This window comes from Talpa europaea (genome assembly GCF_964194135.1).
Source record: "Talpa europaea genome assembly, chromosome: 10".
NCBI lineage: Eukaryota > Metazoa > Chordata > Mammalia > Eulipotyphla > Talpidae > Talpa > Talpa europaea.
This window is the reverse complement of record NC_140077.1, coordinates 1,265,721-1,274,152: the sequence shown is the minus strand read 5'-3', so window position 1 is coordinate 1,274,152 and position 8,432 is coordinate 1,265,721.

Genomic DNA, 8,432 nt, shown 5'->3' with positions numbered 1-8,432 from the left:
GGCACTGGGCTGCCGCTTGAAAAAAAAAAAAAATTTGAATCTTCTTACCAAGGTCTTTTTGAAACAGACATTCAAGTCATTTTACTTACTGATTCGGAATTGTTTTGCTTACGAATGAAATAAAACGCGGGCGCACGACTGTTTTATGTCAGCGCCACCACCGAATCGCATCAGATTATGTGCGGTTATTTTTCATTTCTATGTTCTTAAAAGCTTAGGGATAAAAATTTTTAAAAAGGGAATTTAAAGTAAATTCCCAAACCTTCCATTTCCAAGATGAGATTTATAAGTTTCATGTTGGTAAATACGCACTTTGCAGCCTTTATGAGATCGGCGTGGCTCCTGGGCCGCCGCGCGAGCAGGGCGCTGGGGGAGACCCGGTCTGCACGCGGCTGGGGGTGAGGGGCTCCCCACTCTCTCCATTTCCCCTGCTCTCCTGTGTTCGTGCTGACTTTTACCAGCCCCCGTGGCATAGGAACCCAGCACCCGGCTCCGTCGGGTTGGGGTGCCTGGGTCTCCCTAAGCACCCCCTTTTCTTCTGTACCGTGATAGCCCCTATCAAAATTCTAAACAGCTCCTCGCTCTCCTTCTAATGCCCAGCACGGGGCTCTGCGGTTCAGATGCCGTATTAGAGACCAATTAACGATGTCAGCTTGCTGGTGGCGTTTTTGAAATATTTTCTGTTACTGAGAATTTTCGAGGTAGAACTACAGAAATGCAAACACGAACCTTTTCTCAACAAGCTTTCGAACCAGAATTGGCCTTTTGATAAATGCTTTCTGGTTGTTGTCTTTAAGGAGCTAATTTTTCAAGCTGCACGAGAGAGGGAGCATGAGCGAGCAAAGAGATTTCTAATTTTTCAGGTACTAATGACTTTAATGGAGGAAAATCAATGACAAAAAACATTTTGGCAGGTAGGAACCGTATCTGCTGGGTGCTGGTATAAAGTCAGCCTCCCTTCGATCAGCGGCAGAGGTATTTTCGTTTGGAGGATTAGGTTATTTTTGAATTCTACTTATTATACTAAATTGAACACCATATTATGAAATCCATTTCGACGTTTATGGACAGCCCTGGCTTCTCCAGGGGCTTCTTTAGGCGTTTGCTTTATTGGGGAAGAGTCATTTATTCCCTGCAACGAGGCCCACGGTGCCGGCACATTACAGCAAAGAAAATAAGCCACAAAATTCAAGTTCCTATTGCAGAATAGCATCAACTTACATGATGTTCTTAAAATAATGGAAAATGCTGGAATATGACATCCCGGGGAAGGAGAGGCTTCTTGCATATCTAATGGGAACGCCACATCCCAGAGACACACTCGCAGTGTGACCTTGGTCAGCCGCTTCCCATCAAGAAGCCCTTCCAAAGAGGCAACGTTGCCAGCGAGCACCACGGGCTGGGAGGACAGCGCGGAGAGGGCACCGCGTCTTCAGGTCGTGCTCGGGATCCCGGCCCCTCGGCCGAGGTCTGAAACTGTCGAAACCTGGCTTCTCTTGGGTTTTTGAACAACTCAGAAGACACTTCCACAAGCAGCTGCAGTGGATCAAACTCCTTGGTTTGGAGCACAGAGCCGAGCAGAGACCGGGACGCCGCCGGAGGCGCCCCCAAGGCCGGGAAGCAGCGAGCGCTGTTGCTGGCATTGGCCAGGGGCGGGAACGGCCCCCTCCGGCCTTCGGGTCCCAGAGCCTCCTGCTCCACTCCCGGCGTACCCGGGGGGAGAATTCCCCTGCAAAAGGGCTCTGACAGGAGCTGTTTGGAAGCTTGAAATCCTACAAACTCCCAGCGCACTTGCCCGTCTCAGCAGAGCGCTCGCGGCGCCCACCTCCTCGGAGGCCGGACTCCTGCTCTGACAGCGCCGTGTCCACGAGGCTCCGACCCCTCTTCCTGCACCTTCCTGCAGCGACACCCCGTTCCTTCCACTAGTGTTCCCCCACCCCCCCGGGGCTGAGGCCGAGGTGAAGAATACGTGTGAAGGAGCAGGTCACCGGGGAAGACGCGTCAGGAGAGACGTTCTGGAGAGCCCGACCGCCCAGGAGTGAGACAATGACGGGGGAGGCAGGCAGCGCAGACTGACCATTGAAATGACAGCGCGCCGCCGCCGAGAGAAGGCAGCCAGCGCGGCTCCCATTTGTTCGCTGCTTGAAGATCCAGGCCCAGTTCCATGTGGCGGAGCACACGGAGGCCAAGGGACCTGACGCTGCTGCATGTAGAGGCTCCGTCCCCAGGCGCCGCCGCGTGGCCCGGCCACGCACTCCCGAGCGGGGGGAGCCAGCGAGTGACTCCGAGCTGGACTCAGACTCCTCCTGATGTGTCACACAAGCGCGGGCAGGGGCCGGAGAGCACCCCCAGTTACCGTTTCTAGCTTGTTCAGAATCAGGCTCTGTTTCTCCAGTCATCGACATCCCAAGCCCCGCGCGTGAAAATCAAATTTGCAAGACGCAGAGCACGCCGGGAGCCAGGCTTGCTCCTTCCTCCTCGGACCAGGAAGGCAAGTTTTCAAGCAGCAGAAACTCTACAGTCTTTGAAGCTGGTTTAAACTAAGTCAGCAACTCCGATTCTTTTATTTGAAGAACAAATAGCAGGATAAAGTTCCTAAGCCCTGGAAACACACCATCATCACTTGCCACCAAAAGATTCTAAATTCCTCAATTCGAAAATGCTCACATAGTCTCCTCTCTCTCTCCTTCTTCCTTTCCCCTCCTATCCTGTATTCTGAGGAACTGGAACATTCCGCAGAATATTGCTTCTTGGGGAGTGACACTCGCGCGTGTCCCAGCTCTGTCATGCCCCAGATGAGTAGCTTTGGACCAGTGACTTGAGCTTCTAAACCCTCACCTGTGAGGGGGACGTAGTGGCTCTCATCCCACCAAGCTTTCGTCCTTTTCAAAGGATAAAACAAGTAAAAACAGGCAGCTTGGTGTCTCGGAGACAGCTACTGCTCGACCCTCGTGTCCACAAAGGCCAGAAACTCAGCTCAAACAGGAGAATTCATGGTCACATTGAGATGAGAAGCTGGGGGTGACCACCTTCGGGTCTGGCTGGATCCAGGGGCTCAACAGTGTGGTCGGAGTCATTTCTCTCTGTCTCTGGGGATCCCCACCCGGCAAATGTGGCCTTGGTAGCCGAGCCCTGTCCCTGCTTGGTGTCCCAGTGGGAAATACCTGAATGTCCCCTCCCCACAAGGGCCCTGACCGGCCCAGCACGTGACTGCCGGCACATTTGCTCTCTTCGGGCTACGGGGAGCACCGAGCTCCCAGGCAGAGCCACACGTGCCCATCCCCACAAGGCTCAGCAAATGCAGCTCGTTCCACGTCACGCATCCAGGTCATGTAACCAGGTGCGGGCCGGTCCAGCTGGCTGCTGCCCGGCCTCATCAGGCTGCTCTCTTTCCTCCCCTATAAACCGTGATAAGGACATGGCCTACTTGACATGGTCACTGCGAGGACCCAAACCACGCCGGGCACCCAGCCCGGGCTTCCACCCGAGGAGCCCACGCCGCCCGGCGTCACCACTGCCTGCGAGCCCGTCTTCCTCACTGTGCAGTCACCTGTGGACTCCCCAGGAAGGTGTTAATCAAGGTGACGTGCCACGACAAAGAACTGAGGACAAGCCTTGACGATGCCGTGTATCCTGAGCCGGAGCCAAGTGCATCCACAGTCCAGCCTCCTGAATGGGTCCCCTTGTCCACAGGCTCTGTAGGGGGCGCCCCTACAGGGCCACCTCCGTCTGGGGGACAAGGCTGAGGGAATCAAGGGCTGCCTCCCGCACACCCTCGACCCCATGCAAGAGGCTGCTGAGGACGGGAGTGAGGCTGCAGGGGCAGCAAGCGATCTCATCGCGCAGAGCCCAGCCGGGTGTGGAGTAGGTGCTGGTCCCCGTGAACAGGAAGGGTTTCGGTGTGGGGACTCCCTGCCACACCGAAATCCTGCCATACAGCCCTCACTTCGACTGTCAGCTGTTCTCCCTGTGCACTGGGTACATGTGGCTGGCAGGGGATGCACCTGGCTGGTGGGGGTGCACATGGCTGGTTGGGGTGCACGTGGCTGGCGGGGTGCATGTGGCTGGCGGGGGGTGCACGTGGCTGTTCGGGGGTGCACATGGTTGTTGGGGGATGCATGTGGCTGGCGGGGGTGCATGTGGCTGGATGCTTCCTTCATTTGCATCAGGAGCCCTGACCACTGGAAAAACCCCCCACATCACAACTCCCCCCTTCCCAGGAATGAGAATCCTGTCCTATTCCTGCCCATGAAGATGGAGTCTCCCTGGGCCTCCTGACACCCTAGATTAACCTGGGTCGCTTCATGCAGACAGACAACAGGACAAACAGCCGCCCGTACCATCCTCAGCAGCAATCCCCTCGGTGAGGCCATCATTGCACATCTGCCTCAGCACGGCGGCGGGGTGGAGGCAGCTCCTGTGGGGGGCGCACGCCTGCACCCTTTCTCAGGTGAGTCTTCGGGCTGAGCAGGGACAGGCATGGCCAGTCTCCGTCCGCCTCCTCCTTTGTGGACGCCCGGGCAGGAGCGACCGAGCACATATCACAGTCTCAGCATCAAATCCCCATGCCTCTTGCTTTAATTTCCAAGTCACAAAAACACAGGCGCCTCTGGCTCATCCCAGAAGGGCAGAGGGCCCCCTCCTCCCGGAGGCCCAGGTGCGCGCTCCCCGGCACTTCACACCACTTAAAAGATTCTGCCCAAACCGCCAACAGTGTGTTACAAACAAAGCCCTTCCCGAAAATGGATCAAAAACACTTTGTAATGAGTGTAGGAGCCGCTTTCAAAAGGGCCAGCATCTGACAAAATGCCCAGCCCTGAGCCCCGAGCGAGCCGCACGCAGAGGGCCCCCGTGGTGCGTGGGAGGGACACGGCGCCGGCCCTCTACACGCCCCGTCCGGCCACAGGCCGGCCCGCCGGAGGGGGCTGCCAGGCGCTGGTCCTCATTCCCCGCAGCTTTCCTGCCGTGCGGGCCGCTGAGGCCAGCCCGGGCTGGGAGGAGGGAGGATCGAAGACTGGGACCGGCCCCGGCCAGCCGCGCCTGGACAGCCGCCTCCAGGCTCCACAAGCAACAGCGGGTCTCTGTCCGGGAGGCTGCTTCTGCTCCCAGGAAGCGCCGCCACCCTGTCCTGTTCCGGCCTTTCCTTGCATCACACCTGCAGTCCCCGCAGACCTGCAGGCCCACACACCTGCTTCCCTGGGGGCTCGCCGCCGCGGCCCACCCCGGGGCCCTAGGGAAGGGCCAGGTGAAGGGTCCCCACCCCAGAGGCACCTTTGCACCCGTCACCCCCAACACATCTCCTGGCCGCCGCGCTGCTCCAAGAGTGCAAACCCATTTCCTTAGCTGTCTGCACCACTTGTCAGTGCCGGGCAGGGGCGGGGGGGGGGGCACTGCAAGAAATCCCCTCAATGACGGCATCCCCAGCTCCAGCACCAAGGCCAGCAAAAGTGTTAATAAAAATCTGAATGGAAACTTTGGGCTGCCAGGGGCAGACCCCCCCACCCCCATCCAAGGTGAGCCCCAGGGTTCTCAGAAGCCTGCAGTGTAACAGGGTGGTCCCCAGGAAAGGGGGAGGTTCCCTGCCCCACCCAAGGGAGGGTGGAGCTGAGCAGCAGGAGGAGAAGCTGAAGAAGAGACTGAGGTAGGAAGCAGGATGGAGCCAGGAGCCCTGGAGGAGGCGCATGGAGCCTAGAGACACGTGGAGAAACTGCGCTTGTCTTTTGGTCGCGGACGGGGTGACACAGATGTGGGTGAGACCCGTGGGGAGGTGACCATGGCAGCTTTTATCTTGATGTTGATTTTGCTCTTTTCCTTCCGGGCTTGTCCGGTTGTTTGTGACCCTTTGCTGTGGGTCCCCACTGGAAGATGCTTTAGACTTGTGGCAGGCTTTGGGGCCTTGCTCTGGGCCAATCCTGCTGGGGTGGACTTTTACCCACGAGGGGACGGGTCACTTTGGGTGCTTCATTTAGAAACTAGACTCTTTGCCTTACCTGTATTGTTTCCTAGTTTTATTAAAGTTCCTTCCCATTAAAGTCTATGTTTTGTGTTGATGCGGCGGATGGCAGAACCCATGTAGAATAGGCAGGTTTGCGGGGTTTGGGCTGACCCTCTCCCTGTCCTATAACAGCAGGACCCCAGAAGCACCCAGGGGCAGGGGTTTGTGGCATCTCTGTAGGCCCAAGGGGCTCAGCAGGCATCACCCTCCCCTCTGCAGTCACACCCATGCCCACCCCACGGGAGGGGGCCCCAAGCCCCCTCTCCTGCCCTTTCTCTTGCCCGCATGTGCCTCAGCCAGTGCCCCCACCCCCAGGACACTGCACCCACTCTGGCCTGGGGGCCCCGCCTCCCCCTGCAGAGTGTCTGGGCCCCAACCTCACGCGCTAGTGGTCACAGCACCAGGTCCAGGGTGCTGACTGGCTGGTTCTCGGCGCCAACACTTACAGGATCACTGGGGCTGAGAAAATCAATAGTGTTAATCGGGGAAGCTTCCACTGAGATGCTATCCGGAAAGAAAACCGTATGTAAAAGCCTGGAGCGCGCGCTCCGCGAGTTTTCTTTTGTTCCGTGACCCTCGAAGGCTTGTCCAGCGCTCGTTGCTTTCAAACCACACAAGGTTTTATGTGATCGTTATAAAATCCCTTCTTCTCCCCAAGGCAGGGTAGTGAGGATTAAGTTTGACTACTGAAGGCAGCTTTGTTGTAAACGGTCTCCAATGTCACTAAGGAGCTTGGAGGGGAGGCTTATCAAACACATTTCTTGGGCTGCAAGTCATTGAAGCCACCACACGTCGTGTCCATTTGCTGAACCTGAAAGGCGTCCGGTGGATATTTAAAGAAATGATGCAGATGAACAGCGTTCCCGGGGCCCACCACGCACCGCCACCCTCGCCGGACATCTGGGGATCCCCGAGCTGACCCGCACTCCTGTGTCTTTCGCCTCTTGGTAAAAAGTTAGTCACGGGAACCTGTCTCCAGAAAACAACGGGGTACCATAGTAATCTGCAGATGGCAACCCCAAGGGAACCTCCCCGTGGACTCCAGGGCGGGCACCCTGCAGAGACGCGGGGTGGGGGCACAGTGAGAGGCACGGCAGCACCCCAATCTGCTGACGTGTGCGCCGAAACACCGGCCATTGCTCTGCTCGGGGGCTGCCCATGGACAGGCACAGGAGGTGAGGGCAGGTGTCCTGCCGGAGGCCTAGGGGAGCTTCTGAGAAAACAATTTGGGTTTTTGAATATTATCAGGAAGGGAAGACGTTACAGCAAGCGCAGGGGGAGCGGCTTTCAGCTCTGCCCCCTGCAGAGCCCAAGATGCCAGAGTCCCAGTCCCGGCAGGGCCTCTTCCCGCCTGCCCGGCTCTGAGTCCTGTTTGGCTCCCGACCCCGGAGGCCTCCTGAAGGCAGCCGCGGGGCCCCGCAACCTTCCCAGGAAGGGGGTGCAGTCCCGCCAGGGGGCCAGGCCCAGGCCCTGCCCTGGACGCTTGCTCTCCCTCCCCGGGTCGCGCCCCAAGGGCCGGAGCTCGCCAGCTGCCTTTCCGTCCTGGAGAGGCCCCGGAGATGCCGACCGGCTGCTCCTGCTCCGGCCGCTCAGGAGCCACGTCAGCCCGCTGGTCAGCCGGAGCAGGGGCGGCATCGGGGAGGGCGCAGCGCTGCGGGGAGGGCGGCTCCACCCGGGGCTGGGCCAGGCCCGCATCCAGGCGGCCGTGGTCAGCGCTCCGGCCCCCAGGCCTCGGAGGCGGCGGAGCGCAGGGCGCCCTCCGGGCACAAAGGCCGAGAGGCCGGGGCGGGGGGGCCCCACCGCCTCTGGGGCAGGGCGGCCTCCAGCGGCCCCGGGGCCCACCCGCCTCAGCGACCTTCTCGGCCGCAGAGCAGGGCGCGGGCCGGCCGGCCACGGTTCTGGTGGGTCCTGGCGCGACCGCCGCGCGCGGCTGTCCGGGCCCTCGGGGCCCCTGGCCGGCCTGGGCGTGGGGCGCACGCCGGGAGGCGAAGGGGGCTCCCCGAGGGGGGCGCGGGAGGGCGCGGGGGGCGGGGGGCGCTCCCTGGCCGGTCCCCGCGCCGCCCGCCGCCCCCGCCCAGCCCCGCCCGCTGTGCCCGCCGCCACCCCCGCTGGGCGCCCGCGGGGACCAGCCGCTGCCCGCGAGGCCGGCGTCGGGGCGGGACGGGCGCCCAGGCCGCGCGGGCCGAGGAGCCGGGCTCTGCCCACCGGGAGCCGGGAGGGAGGCGGGCGGCGCGGCCCGGCGGGCGCGGGCTGACCGCGAGGCCCCCCCGCCCGCCCCGCCCCGCCCCGCCCCGCCCCGCCCCAGGCCCGGCCGCCCGCGCATGCCCCGAGCGCAGCCGGCGCCTTCCGCCCGCGCCGCCGCCCAGGCCCCGCCCCGCGCCCGGGCCGCGCTTCCGCGCGCCCCGGCCCCGCCCACCCGGGGGACGTCCTCCGGCGC